The sequence below is a fragment of the Triticum dicoccoides genome, chromosome 1B, assembly GCF_002162155.2.
Source record: "Triticum dicoccoides isolate Atlit2015 ecotype Zavitan chromosome 1B, WEW_v2.0, whole genome shotgun sequence".
NCBI lineage: Eukaryota > Viridiplantae > Streptophyta > Magnoliopsida > Poales > Poaceae > Triticum > Triticum dicoccoides.
This window is the reverse complement of record NC_041381.1, coordinates 472389961-472398635: the sequence shown is the minus strand read 5'-3', so window position 1 is coordinate 472398635 and position 8675 is coordinate 472389961.

Sequence of the window (8675 nt, the reverse complement as noted above, 5' to 3'; positions counted from 1 at the left end):
CAAGCCGCCTTGAATAGTTGAAACTGCTCTTGTGTGATTGTCGGATTTTCCTTTACAATCTCGGAGTAGGGTTCCTTTTTGTCGATGGCGCGTTTCACCCTTACTTTCCAGGCGGCCAACACGTCGCTAAACTTGGTCATGGCGCGTTTGTTTATCTTCTTCATTGTTGGGTCTTTCTATGGATCAGTATATTCGATTTCATCTGGGCCTAGGAACAAGAATATCTGGTGTAGTAGGGTTCAGAGGGAGTGCTTCATATTTGGCCTCTTCTTTAGTTTCTCATCATTGATGGTGGCGCACGCCTGTACGATGCAGCCTATTTGATTGCCGTAGTAGGAGCGCGCTTCCATAGGCAGTTTTGGCTCAAAATTGGCGCCGTCCACCTCCGTGACCACTAGTCTAGTAGTGAGGAGCTAGTTTGGGCGTCGACATCTCCTCTTCGGTTTCGGTTCTATGGCTTTGCCAGTCTCGATGCCAGTCTCGGCGCCGGTCTCGGTGCTGGTCTCGGTGTTGGTCTGGGTCTCAATGCCAGTCTCGGCACCGGGCTCGATGTCGGTCTCGAATGAGAGTGGTGGGTCCAGCAACAACAACTGTTGATCGTTGGCAAGGTTTAAATATTCGTCTACCGCTAGGTAGACGTCGTCGCAATCACCAGAACCATGTCCTTGATCGTTGCTAGCCATGTTTCCTACAATTAAATCTAGTTAATTAATTCAAGACCTAATAAAATGAATAATGACATAAAAAAGGCCTATGTTTTGCAGGAATGTTGATTCCTTCCCGGTACGAGAAATCCCGGGCACACGATATGTCCTAGTTTGTAGCACAAGTCATCCCAAAATTCACGGAAAATTTCGGCATGACCTTTGCTAAAAAGTGGACAAATCGAGCACCTGAAATTTGCCAGAACGGAAATGAATCAACATTCCGGCAAAACATAGGCCACTCGGCTTCATTCCCTAGAAACAACAAAAGGCCAGTTGGGCACAATCGAGGAATTTTCATATATCATGACTACTTCAATGTTTCATACTTCAAGAAAATCTACACAAATTTTGAATTATGAACCCTAGAAATCAATTTAAATTATCTCCTACTGCCCTAACCCTGCTGCCCTAGTACTTAAGCATCTACAAGTACTAACTAATTAGATGAACCCTAGCTAGCTACTTAAGCATATACAAGTACTTAAACACCCATTGATGAACCCTAGGAAATATACAACTACTTAAGCATACATTGGGTGCATAACAACTATATAAGTACTTAAGCAACTATATATACAACCCTATAATATATTTAGTTAACTACTTAAGCATATACAAGTTTGTCCTACAAATAATATTTCGTTAAGTACTTAAGCATATACAAATTTGTCCTAAAAATTTAGTTAACTACTAATTTCATTCATTTAGGTCATTCATTTAACTTCACCTAATTAACCTAGTAAAACCCTACTTACCTAACTAAAAAACATCTAATTAATATCTACTAGTACCACTACTACCCTAACCTAATTAAACTAAGTTAATTCCTAGGATCTTGTTATATGCTGCTGCTCTACTGCCCTAACCTAATTAACCCGAGTTAATCTAATTAACATCTACTAGTACCACAACTGCTAATTCCTAGGGTTCATAACTAAATTCACCTAGATGGAATTACTGTTTAGGCATTTTCACAAAAAAATTCCCTAGCTAATTTCCTAAAAAAATTGCTAATCATTTTTCCTAAATGCTAAAAAAATGCCTACTGCCCTAAACAAATCTAGGGTTCATATGAACACCTAGGGTTCATATGAACATTAGCGCTGCAACAACAGATGAATTTCGCCCTAGTAGAGAGAGAGGAGGGTAGGAGAGAGGACAGGGAGAGCCTTACGGTCGGCAGCGAGGGCAGGATCGGGCTCGGGCGGCGGAGGTCCTGGGTGGGCTCGGACGGGGGCGATGAGGTCGAGGGCGGAGGCGGTGAGGTCGAGGGCGGCGGCGGTGAGGTCGAGGGTAGCAGCGGTGAGGTCAAGGGCGGCCTTGGGCGGCAGCGGTGAGCTCAAGGGAGGCAAGGTGATCGACGGCGACGATGGAGGAGTTGGGGGATAAGGGGGGAGGGGGGGAAAGACTTAGCCAAATTTGGATTCCGCGCGACCAGGGTTAAGTCAAAATAGCAGTAGCGTGTTTTGGCAAAACGCGCTATAGCTAAAGCTATAGCGCGTTCTGCCAAAATGCGCTATTGCTATGCTTTTCTCTTTTATTTTTCTTTTTATTTTGTTTTTCTTGACATTTTCTTTTTTTCATTTCTCCTTTTTCTATTTCTTTGATTTTTCATTTACTTTTCTATTTATTTTCTTTTCCATAGCAGTAGCGCTCTACACCAGAAACGCGATGCTACAAAGAATTTAGCAGTAGTGTGCTTTAGGAAGAACCACAACTACTATTCCTATTATACTGACAATAGTGTGGGAATTATAGTAGTAGCGCTTTTCTGTGCAGATGCGCTACTGCTGAAACTATAGTTGTAGCGTGTTTTCTCAACAAGCGCTACTGCTAAATAGCAGTAGCGCCTAGTTTTGACCAGCGCTACTGCTATACCTCTGTGTATAAGGTTTTCCCTAGTAGTTTAAGGCTTTGGCCATATTCTTCATGGCTTTCCGGGCACGCTCGTGCAACTTTGACAGTTCTTTTAGAATGTCGCTTTGAAGCCCTGACACTTCCTCTTCTTTGCGGCCAATTAACAGACCTGTATGAACCGAATTTATAACATTCCATATTATATGATTATATCGGTACTCTAGATGGTTCAAGAGTCATACCGAATATGCTGCCCTTCATCTTTTGGTTCTCCTGTTGCGCATCCAACAGTTGAGCCTTTAAGCTCTTTATCTCTTCGGCCTGCTTCTTCACTTCCTCTTCCAGTTTTTTATCTTTTCCCCGGTCATTGGGGCACTCTTCATTTCTTCAAGCCCTGTGACAGCAACATTTAGCTGTGTCCGGCTTGTCTCGAGCTCCTGGTACAATGCGATGTTCTTCTCCTTGAGGACCTGCTGTCATAAACAATCCTCGATTAGTTCCTACCGCTTTAAGTCTCGGGGGCTACTGGTATCTATATATTAAAATTGCATAAATTGTCAACTATATATCCTTTGAGAACAGGTGAGTAACTCCAGTAAGTCCATCCCAGGCAGCTCGGATATATACGTCCACGATGCTGAGAGCGGTAAATTCTTGCTCCGGAAAGGCCGGGCCACGCAGAGTCTCTTTTAAGCGACGGTGATTCATCGCACTCTCCACCGTAGAGTTAGTGACGGACGCTTCATCCGGATCCTCATAAGATGGATGAGATGGTGCCACCCCTGTATTTTCCCTCGTCCTAGTTGACGAGTTAGGCGCCGCATTGGCTGTGGCTCGGCTTGCTGGGATCTTTGGTACGGTTCACCGTATACCTCTCCTGAGATAATAGAAGGAGGAGGAAAACGATGATTCGGCTTTACGCCTAGACATGAAGTAATGAATATAACTCTTTGGTCATGGAGTAGGCTTAGTGGTGTCCCTGGCCCCCTTTCATTTCATGTGCTCACCCCAGAAGGAGCCGTTTTTCTTTTAACTGCCCATGCTTGGGTACGTCTTGCTAAGCGCCGATCATGTGGAACACGGTCTAGTACGGAGGGTAAGTTGTGAGTAGAAGTGTCTCCCCTTTTAAAGGATCTCTGAACACTTACCTTAACGAAGGGATAGAGATCGGGGTAGTCGGCCACAATGGCTACCTCTAAGCTGTCAAGGCTCGCCTGATAATAAACTCCGTCTTCAAATTCTACGAATATATTCAGATCCTCATGAAATCCGGGGTCTTCAATGCGAGCATGGTCCTCTGGCTGAGGAGGGGGGTAGTAGATGTTCTCGACCACCTTCCTCCATGATTGTCTTAAAGCAAACCAGAGTATTCGGTTAATGCATCCCAATGATAAAAAAGTGCCAAAATGATTAACTTACCCATTCAATGGGATTGTACATGGAGAAACCTTCCCGACAATTTAAACGGGCGAAGTCTTCTTTTTCCCCTTTATAAAGATGGGTCAGCATGGCAGCCAGTGAGGCTTGGTTATCCGGACCCTCCCGCCTATAGAGAGACGCGTCGTCCTCCCCATTATAGTTCCATAAAGGAGCCACTATGGATTGAAGAGGTTGGATGCATCATTTTATTGCAACAGCCATGACTTCAAAGATGGAGAATCCGGAATGGGTCAGCAATCTGACCTTGCTGACCAGTCTCATCACCTCCGCACTATCCTCCTATTCGGGGGACTTTGGGCGCCAGCTGAGTAGCTTCTTCAAGGGAGCGCTGGAGAATTCGGAAGTCCTCGCCAGACTGGGTCCGGAAGAGGAACATACTCAATGTAGAACCATTCCGAAGACCATTCTTCGGACCCTCTCTTTAGAGTCCCAACTGGTTATCCAGATCCGGCTATGCGCCATACTTCGGCACCGCCCACTTCAAATATAGACCCTTCGTCCTGGTGGCGGGGGACAAGGCAAAATAACTTTTTCCATAGTTTGAAATGAGCCTCGCAGCCTAAAAATAATCCGCAGAGGGCGACAAAACCAGAGATGTGCAGAATGGAACCTGTTGTGAGGTTGTGCAGCTGGATCCCGTACTCCAATAGACCCCTAAGGAAGGGGTGGATCGGGAATCCTACGGCCCTCAGAAGGAACGAAATGAAGCACACCCTCTCCCCTTGGCTGGGGTTGGGGAAATTCTCCGCCAATGCACCATCACCCGTAGCAGCTAATCCTGCCCGTACAGAGACTATATCTACGGGGGGAAGATATCCTTGTGTCTGGAGATGATTAAGCTGAAGATGGGATACATAACAACTTCGCCAATCCCCCTCTTGAGGGCCATGAGGACGCGAGGAAGAGCCAGGGGCTCTAGACATGGTTTGAGTTTTTTTTGCTCTGTTGCTCTTTGGGCGATGTGGGATGGTGTTTGCGATCTAACCTCGTTATATAACACCGCCCGTACCTGTTAAAGGGTTAAAATGTAAAAAGGTAATGGACCGTTCGCATACGCTCATAGCGTGGAAATCGAGGCGATGGCAGGAAGGAATCATAAAGACTGGACACAGAAGCCGATGCCGGACTATCGTCAATCCGAAGACTTATATCCACATACTACATTGTCATTGAAGGCAAGTTCGGGGTCTACTCAAGGAGTCCTAGATTCGGGGGTCCTTAGGTGTTTGGCCCAGGAATATGGGCCGGGTTGAATGGACCGTACAAGATCAAGCTAAAGACCATCCTCCGTGTCCCGGTGGGACTTCTCCATACATGAACGGCAAGATTAGACTCCGCGTGTATTGTTTCCTTCTCTGATGAACCGACCTTGTACAAACCCTAGGTCCCTCCTATATGTATATAAACTGGAGGGTTTAGTCCGTAGAGGCTATCATCATTCCCATCATCGGAATATTCATAGGCTAGACATCTAGGGTTAAGCCACCACGATCTCGAGGTAGATCAACTCTTGTAACCTCTATACTCTTCGAACATAATCAAGTAGGAGTAGGGTTTTACCTCCTTTAAGAGGGCCCAAACCTGAGTAAACATTGTGTCCCTTGGTCCCATGTTACCATCGATCCTCAGACGCCCAGCTTGGGCCCCCTACCCGAGATCTGCCGGTTTTGACAGCGACAGCGACAGCTGGCTCCAGCATCGACTTCACGCTCCGCCCGGACACAGGGGGAGGGGAGTTCCGGAGTCAGTGGATGTATGTGGATGCCACCGAGCGCAGCCCCCTGCTCCTTCCCCCATCGGCACCGGTAGAGCCGAGCTCTAGCTGGGGACACGGGGAGCTTGCTGACCATCAACTCGTGCAGGTCTGGTCGAGGTTGGCCAAGCTAAGGGAGGTAGGGGTGATGATGATGATGGTGGTGAGGGAGTTCGTCCGGCGGCACAACGCTCCGCTCCAACACTATTCTCGCCTGATGTGGGCCTTCATCGAACCCAATGACCCCATGAGGCTCCAGGTTCCTCCGCTCCCTCCAAGACGCTGCGCACACTGCTCCAGCTCGTGACGGGCGATGCCGCGCCTGCTGCGCTCCCTGGCGAGGGATGCCCTTTGTACAATTGCTCGAACAAGGAGTCCTTTGTCGAGAAGATGTCGTGCTTCGACGAGTGGGGGCTGAGGCCCCGTGAGAACCCTGTCGGTGTCAAAACTGGTAGATCTCGGGTAGGGGGTGCCGAACTGTGCGTCTAAGGATCGAAGGTAACAGGAGTCAGGGGACACAATGTTTACCCAGGTTTGGGCCCTCTTAATGGAGGTAATACCCTACTTCCTGCTTGATTGACTTTGATGAGTATAGGGGTTACAAGTGTTGATCTACCTCAAGATCATGATGGCTAAACCCTAGATGTCTAGCCTGTATGATTGTGATTGCCTCTACGGACTAAACCCTCTGGTTTATAGACACCGGAGGGGACTAGGGTCTGATACGTCTCCAACGTATCTATAATTTATGAAGTATTCATGCCATGTTTACAATAGTTTTATATGATTTTGGTATGATTTGATTAGAACTAACCTGGACGGACGCTATTTTCAGCAGAACTACCGTGGTGTTGTTTTTGTGCAGAAATAAAAGTTCTTGGAATGCGCTAAAAATCAACAGAGAATTTTTCTAGAAAATATAAAAAATAACAGAACAAAGAGTTACTGGAGGGGAGTCACGTGGGCCCCATGAGGGTGGAGGGCGCGCCCACCCCCTGGGCGCGCCCCTGTGCCTCATCGACTTCCCGTGGGCCCTCCTAACTTGATCTCGACGCCAACCTCTCCTATAAATGCCCAAACCTCCAGAAAATAACCTAGATCAGAAGTTCCGCTGCCGCAAGCCTCTGTAGCCACGAAAAATCAATCTAGGCCCTCTTTGGCACCCTGCCGGAGGGGGCCATCATCACCGGAGGCCATGGGGAAGGATCTCGGAGGGGCCATCATCGCTATGAAGGCCAAGGACCAGAGTGGGAACCTCTCCCCATCCAGGGGAGTCCATGGAGGAGGAAGCACAAGGGGGAAAACCTCTCCTACTCTCTCTTGGTGGAGCCAGAGTGCCATCGGGATGGGAATCATCGCTGCGGTGATCGTCTTCATCAACATCACCATCATCATCATCACCATCCTCATCTCTTTTATGCGGTCCACTCTCCCGCACCCCGTTGTAATCCCTACTTGAACATGGTGCTTTATGACACATATTATGATCCAATGATGTGTTGCCATACTATGATGTTTTGAGTAGATATCCTTTGTCTTTGGGTTGATTGATGATATAGATTGGTATGAATTGTATGTTTTATTTTGGTGTTGTCCTATTTTGCCCTCCGTGTCGCGCAAGCGTGAGGGATTCCCGCTGTAGGGTGTTGCAATACATTCATGATTCGCTTATAGTGGGTTTCTTGAGTGACAGAAGCATAAATCCGAGTAAGGGGGTGTTGCCTATGGGATAAAGGGGACTTGATATGTTAATCCTATGGTTGGGTTCTACCTTAATGATCTTTAGTAGTTGCAGATGCTTGCTAGAGTCCCAATCATAAGTGCATATGCTCCAAGAAGAGAAAGTATGTTAGCTTATGCCTCTCCCTCATATGAAATTGCAATAGTGATTACCGGTCTTGTTAACAATTGCCTAGGATAATTCCGCACACCGACCCATCATTATTCCACACTCGCTATTTATAATATTTAGTAATATATTCTAACTTTATGATAACAGCACCTACTTTTATATTTTAGCTCTCCGATCAATACATGGCATGACAAGACAACCAACAGTAAGAATACATGTTTATGAAGCTAAGAATGGCAAGAGCAAGTTCATAGGGTGCATGTATCACTAGCAAAGCACATGGCAAAAACTGAACTTAAAGTTAACAGGCTGACAGCAACATTATTTAGCAACTTGAGAGCAAGATTACAACAAGCTACAGCAGGCTATAACTGCAACCAGGGGCATGAATGGATAGAGCATGACAATTATAACAAAACATCCTTAGTAAACATCTCCAGATTATGCATATAATGACTTGTAGAAGGAGGTTTACATAGCATCACCAAATAACAGATTCAGCCTAGCGAAACAGAAACATCAAGTACCCTACTTACCAAGCTCGATGCACTCACTACAAGACTCAAAAAAATAAATGGATGGCACCCCTGTAAATATGGCATGATGTAGTTCAAAACACATGTAGAGCTCATGCTCATAGGATGCACACATCAAATGCAACAAAAATGACAAATCACCAAGTTATAACAGTTTCAGCAGATTAACATCATATAGCACTCTTGCAACGATGATTCAGGCGTCAAGATGAACTCAAACAAACATGGCACAATGGAATGAAATGTAGAGCATCTCTCAATGAACATTTTGATATATTATACGCATGAAATGGAGCAGTATGAATGGAGTTATGATGCGATGAACATGACTAAAAATAATGCAGACTTAGAGGATTTCGGGGTCAACCCTAAGATTCCAGATCTGGATCTGGGCACGAGGGTCGAGGTACACCGGAGTCTCGCCGAAGTTGGTGCCGGTGGGGAGGAAGACGGCCGGAGATGGAGATGGGTCGGCCGGATCCGACCAGATCCGGCGCCGGGCGGCAGAGGGCGGCGAGGCGACGGCACAC